This window comes from Rhipicephalus sanguineus, chromosome 11, assembly GCF_013339695.2.
Source record: "Rhipicephalus sanguineus isolate Rsan-2018 chromosome 11, BIME_Rsan_1.4, whole genome shotgun sequence".
In the NCBI taxonomy this organism is placed as follows: Eukaryota; Metazoa; Arthropoda; class Arachnida; order Ixodida; family Ixodidae; genus Rhipicephalus; species Rhipicephalus sanguineus.
In genome coordinates, this window is record NC_051186.1 from 31,625,798 (window position 1) to 31,634,573 (window position 8,776).

The following is an 8,776-nucleotide window of genomic DNA, read 5'->3' on the forward strand; positions in this document are numbered from 1 at the left end:
TTATGAAGAAAAAAATTAAAGGAACAGAGGGGCTCGGTTTCTTGTAACTCGCGCCTAGTACTACAAAAACAGATGCGCTACGCGTGTCCGAATGGCCCGTTCTTGTGCTGGGCCGTACGCAGCACGTCAGTATATTGTTTTCCAATCCACCAAGCTGTGTAATTAACAATTATTGCTTATTTAACTTGTTAATTGGTGACTGTAGCGAAATATCTTCAGTACAAAAGATGTAGCAGTTGTTCTGAAACGTCGGAATATTTCATCCATGCTAAGATAACTGCGAATTCGATAATATGTTCTTAATTAACCTTTAAAATAGTAGTCCTAACGAAAAACATTCAATAGAAAAAGCTGTAAAGCGGGTTCAGCAACGTCGAATTATTTCATCTACGCTAACACAGTTGCCCCGTTTAATTTTTTTCCAGCTTTTCTCTAGAGTGCGCGAAATCGAAGTGTACTTGGGGCAAGTTAGCTGAAACACCCTGTATAACCACGTGAAGCCAACAGGCAGCGAAAATTGAAAACTTGTACAGGGATAAATTGATTGACAGATAAATAAAACTTAAAGCAGTCTGGCCGTCGTACGGCAGCAAGATCCACATCTCCCAGATTATGTGCGGGCACTGATTTTACCATTTGAGCTGTATGGTATAACAGCTGTCTCCCCGCTCACTTCCACGTGTATTAATGTATACATGTATCCGGGCCTATAAGCAGCGCGTCGTTGTTTCGTGTCCTATCGGCTTCATCGTGTGGTTGCAACAATGCAGTTTATAATAACTCGCTTTCAATTCTTTGACGTCTTACTCCGGCATTCTCAGCAGGGTGCCCCTCATGGGAACTCGTCTGAAAGAGAAAATAACAAACAAACAAGAAACCAGAATTTTCATAGTGGAATATTTCGGCAGTTTTTAATCAATATGAGCTCATAACATCCACTTTTGCATCTCTCTTTGTATCTATAAACGCAAGTTTGCGGCAGCTGTAAACATAGCACCAGAAGAACAATGCACGTTAAGCAACGTGTTTTAAAGCTTCAATATTTGCCAGGACTAACACGTGTGAGTAGAGTTTCTTACAGAAAACCATAGAAGAGTGGAATTCGCACAGCATTATTGGTTTCGATAACTTTCCGAATTAGCTGGAACGCGCTTTCATGTGATTATTCTATTTTTTTTTAAAGTTCTTGTTGTTTTTGGTGCTGCCTTGTCGGATGCTTCAAACACACAATTCGCCTACTGCAATATGCCCGCAAAACAGTTAATGAAAGTTAGCTATCGAATATTTGTCATATATTATTAATGAATGATTTAGACATTTGTGGACGTCCGTCACACCCGATAGTCTATTCAACAAATTTTAGCTTCTTTTTTTAATTTTTATAAAAGTTTGGCAGTCTTCGTCATGAGTATACCCTGCATTTTACATTGAAATATTATTGCCAGGCCCGTAGCAAGGAATTTTTCAGGGGGCGGGTGGAGGGGGGGGCGCACTTGTTAATAAAAATTGTTGGGGCTTAAAGTCCTAAACCACGACATGATTATGAGGGGCGCCGTAGTGGAGGGCTCCGGAAATTTCGGCCACCTGGTGTTCTTATTCGATCCGTCGAGCACCATAGCCCCTAGACCACCGTGGCGGGTAAGGGGGCACTTGTTGAAGGCCTTATTTATTTGAGGAATGCACCTATTTTTCAGTGATTATTGCACCCCCCCCCCCCCTTCTGGCTACGGGCGTGACCATCGCCTTGTTACTTTGTAAGGATGGCATACTTGTACACTATTACTCGATGATTCAACGAATGGAACATAATTGAAATGCTTTCACCGTTACCCGACGATAATGAAAGCGTGGCACAAGTAATATATATACAAATGCCTCGTCGTATAGATAATGGTGCGACTCACGAGTTCGAATTGCCCGATCGCGGCTTTTATGTCGCTCGGATGTGGCTCGGGGACCTTGGAAGCAACAAGACAACAACAACAATGCTTCAGCGTTTTCGCACATTTTACGGCCGGAAGACGCCACACGGCGTGGAAACTATACACGACGGACATATGAATGATATGATGCACTTTTTATGCTGGTCGTTTACAACGCATATACATGTAGCGACGTTGCACCCTGCAATGGGCAACGGAAGCGCCTATTCCGTTTTACCAGCTATGATATAAATTTAAGACAGGACCTCAGATTTAACGCAGGCTAAGATTTAACCCTTTGAGACGCTATGTACACAATTGTGTACACCGCTTGTTTTTGCTATTTGTACCGACTAGGGGCTAAGAAAGTGCTATATATATCGAGCTTTAGATGAATTGAACCTCCTGCATAACAAGTTTGTTTTCATTTAACTTCATTTTGCAGTGTACTGTTGCATATAACCACTTTGGCGAAGGCACTACCACGTTCGACGAGTCGTCCGACGTGCCTTTTTCTGCGAGCCATGTGAAAAGTATAATTTCTCTTTGCTCAAAATGGGCATAACCAAAAATTAACTTACACTATATTCGTAGCGCTAGATTTCATTCTATGTATGCCCAAAGGGAGCGTCAATGACTTCAGTATTGATATTTAATTACAAATCAATTAGAATCAGTTATTAACACATAAATTAACATATTATGACATTTTTGTTGCAATAGAATATTGAGTGCCTTGAAATAACGTTGCACCGATTTGACACATTTACAGACAGTTCTTCGTAGGGGGCGTCTGAAAGGGTTAAAGGCAGCAGGGGCGTAGCCAGAAAATGTTCTCGGAAGGGGTGGGGGGGGGGGGGGGAGGGGGCTCAGCTATAGCATTCGTGTATGTTCGTGCGTGTGTTTGTACGAGTGCGTGTGCGTGTATATATACACGTACAAAATAGCAAATTTTCGGGGGGGGGGGGGATCTGCCCCGCCCTCTATACCCGGTTACGCAAGTGGTAAGCAAATTCCGTCCCCCACCCCCGCCCCCCTTTGAAGGACCTACGACATTGTAACTACTGTACCCCTCGCAACTTAACCAAGGTGAAAAATCCTGGCGCTGTCCCCCACACCGAATGATAATTGCGAGCCCCGGCACACTATAGCGTCTTTCATATCGTCCTACATAGCGTTGCTTTGGGACTGTAAACACCATGATATATTATTCATCGATTGTATTTGCGTTTAACGTAAAGCGCACGAAAAAAAAATTGCGAATGTAGAAAACATTGAAAGAGGAACCTATATATATATAGTGTACGTGCACAACTGCGCGCCTGTGGTAAAATTTCCAGTAATTCTTGCTCTATTGATATGTCAAGGTTTGCGCGAGTCTTGAAAGCGCATATGGCATTGCACGCAGACAACGACCGTTCGTATTGTTTTACGCAAAGCCCGAGTTCGGTCTACGAAAAATCTTGTGGCTGCCGATACGACGCCAACGTATGTCAATGAGCTTCGTGAAGCTCTGTTCAAGATGTAGTTTATGACGTCAGAGTGACGACTTGGAATGTGCAATGTTAACAGCGCCATTGATTACTGGCCTTTGTTGCTCCCTATACGGCGATTCATGGCAGTCCGTATAAGCGCATGTATGCTTGATACTTGTGACGTTATAGGCGGCTAATCCTTGGCTTTAGCTGCTATCGACAATACAGCAAGTGGCTGCGTCCTGTTCCTTCGCCGACAGAAACGCACATATGGCTTGCAAAACAGAGGAATAACGTCAGTGACCGTCTAAGATGCGGTCTACCCGTATTTCAATGGCCTTTCCCTGGCTTAAAAAAAAAAAAAAGCAGAACAAAACAGAAGTATTATTCCTTGAAGTTTCTCCCTGCTTTTGTACCTTATAATCATGGAAAATGCGCAAAACAACGCTTTGCGTAGCGACAACATAATGCCGGACAACAACTGGCTCAGCGGAAAACCATACCGCGAATTTATCATGGCCACGCGGGAAAGGAATTGAAACAACCGCCTGCCATCATGCACTTGGTTTACTTGCCTATTATTCCTGTTCATTAAAGTGAAAGGCTTAGATGCCTAACGAGTCTCGAAGTCCGCCCTCCGACATCATGGATGACGCCATGTAAGATGATGTCGTCAATGACGTACGTCACCATATGACCTTGTCGCGCTTTGTCAAATGTGGACCGATCCCGGAGGCAGGGGTACACCACGTGAGATGCAGAAAGTTTCAGACGGAGAACTTATGCGCTGTGTTTTTACAGTGTTTGCTTTTTCTTTTTTTTTGGAAATGGGGGGGGGGGGGAGGTGTTGCCGCCAACTCGCCTCGTGCCCCCCTCTGGCGTGGCCCTCTTTCTGTAGACTTTTGTGGCATTCAAATAACTTTCCGTCGTAATGAAATTGAATTTAACATGCATTTCTTATAAGGGCATTTCCCTAAAGCTGCAGTACACTCACTTTTTCTGGAGGCTCGGCCATTGTGTTGTTAAGGCGACGTGACTGCAAGGATAAAGAAACAATGTTGAGTTGCGGTCGTGAAACGTAGACGCAAACTTAAAGTATTCCTCTGTGCTTAGAATGTTCAAGGATACAAAAATTGGCCTATATCTGATCATAAAAGCCGAATTATACCGCTCAGGAGCCAATTATTCTGTCCATTAAAATTTTATTTTCAACAAATTTCTTGCACGTTTAAATTGATAAAACACTCATGTATCCACCGAATTTATTGAGAAATTTCAGTTATTCAGTGAGTTTTGCCAAGTTTACAGAATGTGAACTCCCAGCACGACAACTCCCAACACGAACTCCAGATTTACGGACACCGACTACACGACATCTATATATTTGGAAAGTAGATATTCAACCACATTAATAATATGCTGAATAAAATATCGAGAAGAAAGAATAAAAGAAATCCGCTGAATGGCAACATACTGGCACCGAGAACAAATACACAGCTGTGAACCGTCCAACTCGTGACTAAAACAGTAGACACACGTTATTCAAAGGTCTAATGAACAACAAAGGTCTAATCAGAAGTGTTTTAAAATGTATGTAGCATGTGTAAAACTCCGTTATCTTGATTAGTGCTTTCACTTTTGATGCGATATTTTAGTATGTACAATTGCAGACACTACACCTGAAACAAAACATCTCTATCCATAGGCGTGCGCACAGGGGGGAGGGGGGGTGCGCCCCCCCCTAATCACCTAGGGGGAGGGGGGCAAAATCTGCCCTATACATTGACTTAGTAGGGTGGGGGGCGCTGCGATGAACTTTTGCTCCCCCCCTGATGGAAAACCCTGCGCATGCCTATGTCTCTATCGACATGAAATCAAATGAAAGGAAACATTAAAGGGGTCATGAACCACTTTTCCAAGTAATGATCTAATGGCCTCAGTATCGGAGTGTACTGCCTCCCGAATCGATTGCCGCAAAAATTTATCGAATCCGTCAAGAATCAGCGGAGTTACGGGGGTTTGGCGCACGCTCCCAGCGCTTTCTCTCTTTTCTCGTGCCGGCGAGCGCACTGGAAGCTAGACAGGGAGGGATGGCATGGGGGAACGAAGTTACGCCAGCGCGCGTCATGAAACGCGATCGCTCTCCCGCTGTGATTCGCTTGCGCGAGTGCGGCTACCGTGTACTGAGGAGTGCGGCGCCGGCAAGTGGCGGCACCCCGCGGCAAGAAGCGCATCTGATCCGAACGCCGCTCTCGATTTACGTCGGCTATCGGCCAATAAGCATGCTTTGTCTCTTGCGACGTACAGCGGACAGACGCCCCGCCCACCGACGAGAGTGAGAACCGGCCTCTGTTTGAAAAGAGGGTGCCTGGGGAAACGGCAGCTTCGCGCTCTGCTTGTGGCCATTACGCGGCGCGCACGACTGTAATATTTGGCAGAGCAGTTCATAGCCGTGTCAGCTTTCCGCAGGATGTGTTTTTTCAATCAGCCCAAGGGGTGCTTCATGACCCCTTTAATTTAGAAACGGTGGTTACATAGATGGAAGCTAGTCGGTCCGGTAATCGTACTAGGGAAATCGCATTGAGGTACGCTTTCAATATGCGAATGGAAAATAAATTGATGTTTCATTTCACACTAATCCGTAATTAATTTTTACAAAGTTCTAGTGGAAACTAAAATATAGCACTTCGCCTTTCGAGTACTGCTTATCACAGTATTACCTGCTAAACGGATGTAGAAGTGGCAGCTGTAACGTACGTGCCCCTAAAACGATAACTAAAAAAGATGGTTAGGGAGTAATAGTAATAAACCAATCTAGCACTGATATTTTTAGGGCAGATTAAAAGTGCTGCTGCTTCGAGCAAACGCAGATGATGTAGCAATTTCGCTGGCTATAACAGGCTAATTTCCTAATTTTCCACTAAAAAAAAAAAAAAAGACGAACACTAGGTCCACCTGACAAGAGTAAGTGATCTCGTTGTTCTTATTAATCCAGGACCACAACCGCTGACCGAATGCAGCCAGATTGTCTATTTTCAGCAAGCACAGTACGACTGTAGCGAGTATACCTACAGCTGTTGTTGGACGAACAAGCGCGCTTTTCATAAAATGCTGACGCGTACGTTTTGCTGCTCCTGAGAGCCACTATTACCGTTGCGAAACGCGTGGTTCTTGCTGATGTAAGAGCGAGGACCTACGGAGTAAACGTACGCACCTCTGCTTGCTTTGGATCTTCTTGTTCACGCGCACTTGGGTCGTGCGCTGCATTCGCCTCTTCTTCTTTTCTTTCCTTGGTAGTTGCCACCAGTTATGATGCCATCTCAACAGGACTACGATGAAAAGCCATTCAAAGACTTCATATGTTTTCTTTTAATAATTGTTGTCATTTTACGTCCATAAACCACAATATGATTATGAGAGACGCCTTTGCGGGCTCCGGATATTTCGACCACCTGGGGTTGTTTACGTGCACCTGAAGCTAAGTGCTAGAATACACACGGGCCTCTAGCATTTTGCTTTAATCAAAATGCGGCCGCCGCTGCCGGTACTCGATCTCACGACTTTCGGGTCAGTAGTCAAGCACCATAACCACGAGATCACCGCGGCGGGTTATATGATTTCCTTTATTATAGTGTAGCTATTTAAATCAGTGCGAAGTTTACGAAAAACTGCACAAAAACGGGAACAAACTGCAATGTTGCCCCACGTACTTTATCATAACGTGCTTATGAAGCAAGTTCGGGAAGCGGAATGGCAAATTAAATTGCGCGCGCTTCTTCCCATGTTTTGTCTAACAACGGACAGCTGCATTCATGCGGATGGCAACACTGTGGAGCAATGTAAGGAAGCATGGAGGAAGGAATATACTGAGGAGAGGCCCTGACGTCACTCGTTGTGAAGCCGTGGTGAAGCCGGAAGTCGGCCTTATTGACTGGGCAAATTCTCCTCTCTTGTTTACATCCGAATGTGAAGCGAAAGGCGCGACTCTCTCTCCGGCTCGAAAAGCACGTGGGCTGCGCGGCGCGCGCGCCGGTGCTATCCGAAACCAATTGAACGGATTTTAACGCGCTGTTCTGCCGCGATACGGCTGACGAAATCTCTCCGTCTGGGTATTGTACTCTTGCACTGCCGCCGTTTACAATAAACTCCGCTAGTTGCACGTTAAGTTTTTTTTATTTGAACAGTTTCTTGTGAAAATAAAGATGTTATGTCGGACCAGCCAATTCATTGCCGCGCAACGAACCAGGCGCCGAAATTTGTACGGCTTCTTTCAGATCGCTTTTCTTTTACGCTTCTCTTTGGGCTTTATGGAACTTTCGGCCAGGCTGTGAGCTAGGCACGGCGATACAAAAACATGTCTTCTCTGCAATATACCCGGAGGCCCGTAGTTATGCCACTAAAATCGGCGTCGGTGGAGCATGTATACGTGACAGCCCGTTGAGGTTGCGGCGGCCTCCTTGTTTTCGCTTCCCTTATGTCCGAAGCGTACTGTTTTCAACGGATATCCCAAAGGCCAGGATTTCATTAGGACGAAGCAGCGAACACCAACTGAAGGTGCGTGAGAAGATGTCTCTGGTGTGGATCACGCGCACTGGTACCTACGGAGAACTTAAAGGCGAGGATCGCGTTAGGACGAAAGCTGGGAAAGCCAGCCGAAGGAATGCGTGGGAAAAGGTCTCCCGGATGGATCACGCGCGGACACAGCCGCCAAGGACGGCGGGGAAAGCCAGCCGAATGCGAGGGAAGATGTCTCCGGGATAAGTGGCTAGTTATTTGAGAACAGGAGAGAGAAGGGCGCTTCTTTCTGTCTCCCTTATCGGGAACATAGCTAAGCGCCTTGCTTGGTGGTGAAGTGGTGGTTCACGCGCGGACACAGCCGCCAAGGATGGCAGAGAAAGCCAGCCGACGGAAGGCGAGGGAAAAAGGTCTCCGGGATAATTGCCTGTTTATTAGAGAAAAGAGAAGGCGCTTGTTTCTGTTTCCCTTATCGGGGACCCAGCTAAGCGCCTTGCGTGGTGGGGAAGGGGTGGTTCACGCGCGGACACAGCCTTCAAGGATGCCCGCCCGGTTCAAACAGCGCCCGTAAACAAACACAGCATTCCTCCTTTCTTAACGAAAGCAGGATATGATTGTGTACACCTGAGGATTTCGAATAGTACGAGCGGCACGTCTTACTGCGTTGGCACTATCCCTCGAAGCTCCACTGCGAGCACGTCGCTGTGTGCGCGGTCACAGCCGCAATGCCCAGCTGTTGTGTGCCAGGATGCAAGTCGCGCGGCTCACAAGGAGTACCAGCCACCTCCTACCATTTGTAAGTAAATTTACTTATTCGGTGGACGCGTTAGAGTAGAGGCCAAGCGAATTCGCATAGTGGCAATC

General features: G+C 45.9%; 1 long non-coding RNA gene across 1 annotated transcript; it reads right to left on the bottom strand.

The window, feature by feature from the left end:
• Positions 1-807: 807 nt before the first annotated feature.
• Positions 808-6,664, bottom strand: LOC119374779 (uncharacterized). The gene is made up of 4 exons (XR_005180313.2): positions 6,612-6,664; positions 4,392-4,433; positions 1,905-1,958; positions 808-846 (listed from the first exon to the last, which is right to left on the bottom strand). It is a non-coding gene; the product is annotated as an uncharacterized LOC119374779 (long non-coding RNA).
• Positions 6,665-8,776: the final 2,112 nt, after the last annotated feature.